This window comes from Setaria italica, chromosome II (genome assembly GCF_000263155.2).
Source record: "Setaria italica strain Yugu1 chromosome II, Setaria_italica_v2.0, whole genome shotgun sequence".
Lineage (NCBI taxonomy): Eukaryota > Viridiplantae > Streptophyta > Magnoliopsida > Poales > Poaceae > Setaria > Setaria italica.
The window spans coordinates 36749449-36757015 of NC_028451.1; positions in this window are offsets into that span (position 1 = coordinate 36749449).

Below are 7567 nucleotides of genomic sequence, written 5' to 3' on the forward strand. Positions count from 1 at the left end.
GAACCGTCGGGAAGAAAGGGGCGACAGGGAGAAACAAGTGACAGTTCGTTCTTTTTTTTCCTTGAATCGAAGCGGTATGTGTAATCGATGGTAATGGTGGGTAAATACCCACCAATTCCACGAGGAGGTCTGAGAAAGCATTTTTTGGAGCACCTCTTGAGGTACCCCAAAAAAACGTGGATCTACCTTGTAACATCCGCAAAAATCACCACCTTAAATCACCTGTTAAAAAATTGCTTTCAAAATCTTTTTACCGCTGAGCTCCCGGAGATCTAAAATCTTTCCGGCGATTTCGCCGTCCCGGAACCCAAGCCGACAACCATCATGTTATCTTCTCCCGTAATTTTCGCCGCGTGCCGGTCGACAGACCACCGCGCATGCTCTGACCGCGTGCCGCAATCGCCGCCGGCCTCCCCTTTCTTTTTCCTCCCATTTCCCCTGTTTTCTTTTTATTTCTCTCTTCCTCTTTTTCCTTCCTTTTCCTTCCTCCTTCCTTCTTCTCTTTCCTCCTCCTTTCTTCTTCCTGGCGCCTAGCGCCATAACTCCCCTGGCGCCAACCCCCGGCCCCCGCGCGCCCAGGGCCCACGCCGCCCGGCCTGGCCCCGCAGGACCGCCGGCCGCGTCGGCGCCTCCCCCTGGCGGCCGGCCCGTGCCGGGCCTCTACGCCGCCACCGCCTCCGGCCCCTCCTGCCACCCGCGCCGCCCACGCCGGCCCCCGTCCTGCGCCTGCCCGGCCCCCTCCTACGCCGCGTCGGAGAGCCGAGCGTCGGCCACCACCGGCCCAGCCCGCACCTCCTGGCCACCGGCCGTCGCGCCCCCGCCGGCCTATAAAAGGACCGCCCTTCGGCCCTCCTCACCACCACCACACTCGCCGCCCCTCCCTTGTTCCTCCCGCACGCGCCCCGCCAAGCCCCGCCGCCACCAGTGCCGCCTCCACCCGTGCGCCGCTGCTCCTTACCCATTGCGGCCACCCCTTCCCCATCCTCAAAACTCCAAGGTGAGTAGCAAAACAGAGCCCCCACGGCCTCCTCTACCCTCTCCCGCCGCCTCCCCTTGCCGCCGCCCCTAGGCCGGCCGCACCCCTCCCTCTCTCCCTGTGTACGGTGAGGACAAGAGGAGGAAGAAAGCCCCTCCTTTCCGATCTAACCCCCTAAAATCCTCTATTCGCGAAATAATCCTCCCACATCTCTTAAAGAAATCTCACAGATAAGCCCCTCCACCTCCAGAAATATTTACAAATAGGTCCCTGGTTTCTCGCGGTTTAGTCCTAAACTCTCTTTTAAGCCCCTAATTCATGTTTAACTCGTCATTTCATGCGCCAAACTTCCTCCAATTAATCCCAAATTCGACCACGTCATCCTCCAATATGCTTCCACCGATCCGTATCCAAATTTCTTGAAAATACTCATTCTACCTATTTTCCGTTCACGTTCTTTGTTCGGAGCTCAACGGGTAAAACCTTATTTTCTTTTATTTATTTGTGTGCCTGTTTGTGTGTGCCGTAGATCGTGGAGCACCCGAGGAGGAGCACGAGGAGGAGTTTGACCACGAGCCCAAGCCCGAGGACCAGCAGCACGAGCTGGAACTCCCGGAAGGCTTTGAGGACGGCAAGTCCAATCTCACCCTTTGATGCATATTATTCCTAGTTTTTCAAACACAACCTATTGGCCTGTTTTGTAAAATTCATATTGTTTTATTGCGAGACATGGTTGGATAGCCACCCCTTGATTGCTATGAATATTCCTTGTTGTCCTATATTTAGCTCTAAATATGACTTGCTTTGTTTAGATGATAATTACTGCTAGAATGCTTAGGAATTCATTACTCAACCTCAATCATGATTACAATGATTTATTTAGAGAAAAAATGCGTGAGTGTTTTCAAATGAGAAAATGGGTTTCCGGGTTCAAAGGCAAGGAATGTGTAGATGAGATGGATGGTCGTTTCTTGTGTGAAATGCCAGAATGTTGGGCTCGTACCTTAGTGGTTGAGCAAAGATGGGAGATATCCATCTTGTCATGATTAAGTACCGAGTTGATGTGTCATCTTGCCTAATTCAACCATCGTGCAACCACTCGACCGTTGTATGGGCAACGACTTAGCATAAACCCCACTAGCTAAATTGTTAGTCTTCAGGTGTGCTGGTGAGCAATGGGAGCCCATGGAAAAGGAGTAAGATCTTTGTGACTTAGGTCCCGATTACGACCTCGTGGATAGGTCGTTAACCCCTTGGGTGCTTCCGTGTGGACTAGTCAGTCTTAGCTAAGGTGGGTAATAGCTTTGTTAGGATCCGCACCGGCACTAAGGTGATCGTGCTGCGGTACTCTACTTGTAGGAAAAGTGTACAACCTCTGCAGAGTTAAAACCTATCCGAGTAGCCGTGTCCATGGCATTGGACAAGTTACGGCTTGGTCACATAACTAGCACTTGGGGAAAGAATGGTTTTCATGGCGCGTCTGCTGGATTTTGGAAGTGTTTGGCAGTTGTGCCGTGAGCTATGGCGGACGGGGAGTCTGATAGCAATAAAATTTGGATCCTTTGTGTAGGATCAACCCCACTCAATGTTTCGGTTACTAAAGGAAAAGCTTTACCAAAAACTCTTTTGAAAACAAACCCGTGCATGTGATGAAAATCTAGCTTTATTGCAAATGAACCTTAGACTATCCTTGTTATATCATGTGCATTTACTTGATTGTATCCCCCTCCGTGGATGGGGTTGGACTTGTTGAGTACTTTTGTACTCACCCTTGCTTCGTTGCTACAGAGGAAGACCCGAAATTCACCGTCGAGGACTTTGAGTAGAAGGTTGTGTCCGCACCCAATGCTGCCTGTGGTGTTGGCCTTCACAAGATGCTTCTGCTGCCGTGTAGTCCTGAGTGCTGTCTTTTGGAAGTCGCTTGGTTAGCCGCTGTTATTTATTTGCTTCTTATCGCGGCGTGGCTTTCACGCCCACTCCCTCGGGAGTTGTACGGTAACTGAACTATCTGTTGAATAAATGTGCTATCAGCCTCCTGTGACTGATATTTGCATCACATTTAGTCTCCGCTGATGTGGGGACGCTTCATACCTCCTGCTCCTTTTTCCTAGAGCCAGAGTTGCTCGTTTGGCTGTGAAATTTTTGGAGTTGCTGGAGTGGAGCAATTTTTTCTGGAGTGGAGTGCTTCCAAACAGGCCCTAACAGTTGCGCAATTGATGCATTAGAATTTATAACAAAGAACCCGATTATTGATAGACCAAACCTGGAGAAGGGGAACGCATCGCAAATTGATCGATCAACCGGACCTGTAGAAGGGGAACGCATGGAAGTGGTTGTAGAGCGCGATGAAGATTGCCATCGTCTCTGTAGAGGCTCATGAGCTCCACCTTCTCGTTGCGCGATGATGTAGCCACCGGGCATGCCGGTGAAGTCTAGTGGTGTCTTGTGGCCGTGAAGACTTTTGAAGTACCAGGCCGTTATGTCCTCCACCACCGCCTCGAGCACGCGCCACCACTTCCCGGCAGCGTCCATCACCCACACGCCGTGCACTCCCTCGAGGCCGTCGAGTGGCAGAGAGTAGTTGGGCTGCTCGTCGCGGATGTTGAAGCTGCATAGCCGGAGCTGCCCGCCAGTGGACCCGAGAGACCGCACCATGCGCTCCACAGACCCCTCCACGATGGGCTGATCGTGGAGCACCATAGCGCGGTCGCGCTGCCGGCTCAGCCAATAGAAGCACGTGCCGACAAGGATCCCGGGGCAGGCAGCGCCGAGGCAGTGACACACGCCCTAGGCACCGAGCGTGGTCGTGGCCTATCTCCCGACCGCAGAGGTGAAGGTCTCCACGAGGACGGAAGTGGGCGCAGGCGAGAAGCACGACGGTGAAGGTCTGAAGGAGACATGTTGCCGTGTCGACATCATAGTGGAAGCCGCAAGCTGTGTCGCGGGTGGGCGCGATGGTGGCGGGCGGCGGGAGCGCGAGCCAGCGGTTGGCGGTCGGGTCGCAGACAAAGTACTAGGTGCGGCTGTGGCCCAGCAGCAGCTAGCCGTGCGACGCCACGATGGTGACGCATGGGGGCGGTACGCTCAAAGAAGACCACCGCGTGGTCCCCCAGTTGCATTGCTAGGGTCAAGGGCGGAGGCCGCTTGGTGCTCCAAGGCCTGTAGCGTTCCCCATCGGTGTACTTGGGAAGGAGGGGTAGTTTTTTTAACGAACGGGCACGAGATTGTGACTATTTCATCAATAGAGAAGAAGTGTAGAGCTGGCTAGCCGGAAAGAGTTATTCTCATTGTACAAGAGATGCTGGATGTTTGGTTCCTGCTAGGCCCCAAGCCGCCACCTCGCTTTTGATTTTGGCCATTAGACCTGGCGTCGACATTTTTCGCTGTCTAAAAACTCTCACGTTTTGCTCACTCCATGTCTATGTTTAGACCCGGCAACCTATTGAGGGGGTGCCCAGGGTAGTGTTTTATGTGTAGGGCTTTCTAAGATTAGGAACTCGAAGGTGAACTCGAACACATAATTTAGACAGGTGTGGACAGCTTAGATCACGTAATATTCTACATCCTGTGTGTTGGTTGTATTGTATTGGATTGAACTTGTTTGGAGGGGATCCCTGTCTCACCTTATATTGCCAGGGGTAGGGTTACAGGTCGGTTGTTTATAAGAATACTAGTTGGATTCGACTAGAGCGTCCTACTCTAATGGCTACGAGTAGTTTCCTAATCCTCGACTACTTCTTATCCTCCATGTAGACTATGCCATCCTGCACCGTAGTCTCCATGTCTGATACGTCTCGGTGTACAGCCTTATATCTAGGACTGTTTAAACCTTCTGGTGGGCCCATAAACGTATGGACGACAAGCTCCCGAGTACGTTTTAGTAAAATGCAGCAGTCCCGAGTACCTTTGTTGGCTTCTCTAACTAGTTTTTGGTGCTCTTTGAGTACTCCATCGGGTTGAGTCTTCAAATGAACCCAGTACTGCCATGCGGCTAGAATGTGCTCAAGCCTCATTTAACTTGGTCTTGAATCTTCAATCTTGAATTTTATATGGATGTGCGATGAAAATCGCAGTCCATATGGAGTAGCCCTCCGAGCCTTAGGTTGAATCGAAGAATTAGGCTAAGGGTCAATCTTATAATTTTACATCTCTTTTGCCTTAAAACCCAAAGAAAAACCTTTTAGCTGATGAGCACGTGGCACGCAGCCCCCGAGCCGTTACACGACTAGTTTGGGTACAAGGGTCAACCACTGGTCAACGTGACCGTTCGCCAACAGTAACCTTATCTCTTTTCAAAAAAATTGGAAACTGTCAAGCAATAACTTCGGACGTTTAAAAATGGAATCTTCCCATTAATCTCGCCACGTTGTTAATTGTGCTACGTTTATAAATATCGGAGGCAATCATCCCTTCCATTTCACCCAAGCCATCTGCTCTTTCATCTTCCTCACTGTAGCCCTAGCGCTGCCACTTGCGCGATCCTCGAGCTCAAGTGCCACCGTCCCCCATCGCTTAGCCCCCGAGCGCATGCGCAAGAAGACCCTCGTGGCAACACGAATGGGGAAGAAGGAGATATCAAGCAAGGTGGCGGAGAGCAAGAAGAGGAAGGTAGCGAAGAAGGAAATCTAGTTGCCGGCGCCCAAGTATGGGAAGACTGACCAGACGGTCCCGCCAACCCAAATGTGTGCCTGGAAGAAATCCGTGCTGAAAGGGGTAGACATCCAGGCATTGGTAGATGCTAATCTTCTCCAAGATTGGGAATTCATCAACTAGAGGCAGCCTATAGCAACTCATGATCAATGGAGAACTACACCCATGAGACGGTAATCTTTACGCACTTCACGAGCGCAGCTTGGCCTTGCCCAATTCTGATTTTTTCCACGGGCTGTTGTCATATTACAAGTTGGAACTTATCCACCTCAATCCCAACTCCATTTTGCACATAGCCATTTTCTTGCATCTTTGTGAAGGTTTTCTCGGAATTTAGCCGCACTACCAACTCTTCTGCGAGTTCTTCAGAGTCAAGCCCCAACCTAAGATAGATCACACTAAAGTAGTCGGGGGAGGGGAGGGCAGGCATTCAATTGTGGGAGAATGTCAAAGGCTTGTACTTGGATTACAAGCTAATTGACTCACATTCTGGTTGGAAGGACAGGTGGTGTTATATTGGAAATCATGAGCCCCGACTACACAAGGTGATAGGCCACCGCTCAGTTTGGAACAACCGGTGGTTGGACAAGCTTACCCATGGAGATAGTCTGCAGCTACCCAATCTTCTGGAGAAAATTGCTGTACTCAAGTAGCAAGGAGTGACCGGAGTCAGAGTAACATTTAGTTTTATGAGGAGGCGGATCCAACCACTGCAGCTGCGGTGCACCTGGGGATACGACTACTCCGACCCCAATGATCCATCTCGAAAGACATTAGATGACTTGTTCATAGATGAAGTCATGGCGCGGTTGAGGCACCTGTTCAAGCACGTGAGACAGATACCGACTATTGTTTGGGAGTTCTGCGCCACGAACCCACCAAGTAGTGTAAGTACTTGTGGCCTCAGCCCCCGAGTATCAATTCTTGTACTTGTTGTTTTTCTGACTTGTCTTCTCATGCAGGAAGAAGTTCACTTGTTTTGCTCAACTCCTCCTCCACCTGGATCGGATGGCTCTGACACCGCTCCATGTGTAATATGACTACCAATGTACAGAGGGTAATCAAGGAGGAGGAGTAGGAAGGCTTCTCCTCCTTCAGCAACTCTAATTCAGAGGCTGCTGAGGAATTTGTGATCAAAGCTCGACCGTTGGACAAGGCTAGGTCTTCCTCTGTGACATCCAAGCGTGAAGCTAAAGATGACCTAGAGGCTGGTCTGGTGCCGCCGCCAAAGAAGAGGTGCACCGTTGCCGCCAAGCATGTGGCGAAGAAGTCTATCACCGCTGAGGATGTCCCTCCTTCGGTAATCACATTTGAAGAAGGACAGATCCTGAGTACCAAGTACTCGTAAGTAATTTCCTTACCGCCATGTCTGCTCAATACGACATTGGTGGATTGCAAGTAGTCGGGGTGGAGACAGTGGTAGATAAGATGACTACAAAAGTCGTGCAACAGGAGTTGCTAGTGATCAAGGAGGTCATCGAGCTCAATAATGATGAAGAGCCTCCCGTTGCTAGGGCCAACCCCGTCGACGCACAAACTACCCAAGAAGTGGAGACGGCAGCCAAGGCTGGCGAGGATCAGGCTGCGATCCAACAAGCCATGCCGAAGAAGCCATCCCTCACACTCAAGCCCATGCACTTGGTGGGGGAGCCATCCTTGAAGATAAAGAGGTCCACAAAGTTAGTGCTAGAGTGTCACTCAAATACTAATTATGACTTGACTTTGTTTTGTAGTGTGTCTTGACACTTGTCTTTTTCAGGAAATACGCTAGTGTGGACATTGGAGGCCCGAGCCCGAAGTCTGCAATCGGTGGCGGCAGCCACTCGGCCCAAGACCTCATCCCAGCACCTACAATTTCGTCGCCAGTGGAGCAGCCTGCACTGAAAGTAGCTCTAGGTGCTGTATCCCTTGTTGTTGTGCTTATGGATGATATTATTGCGT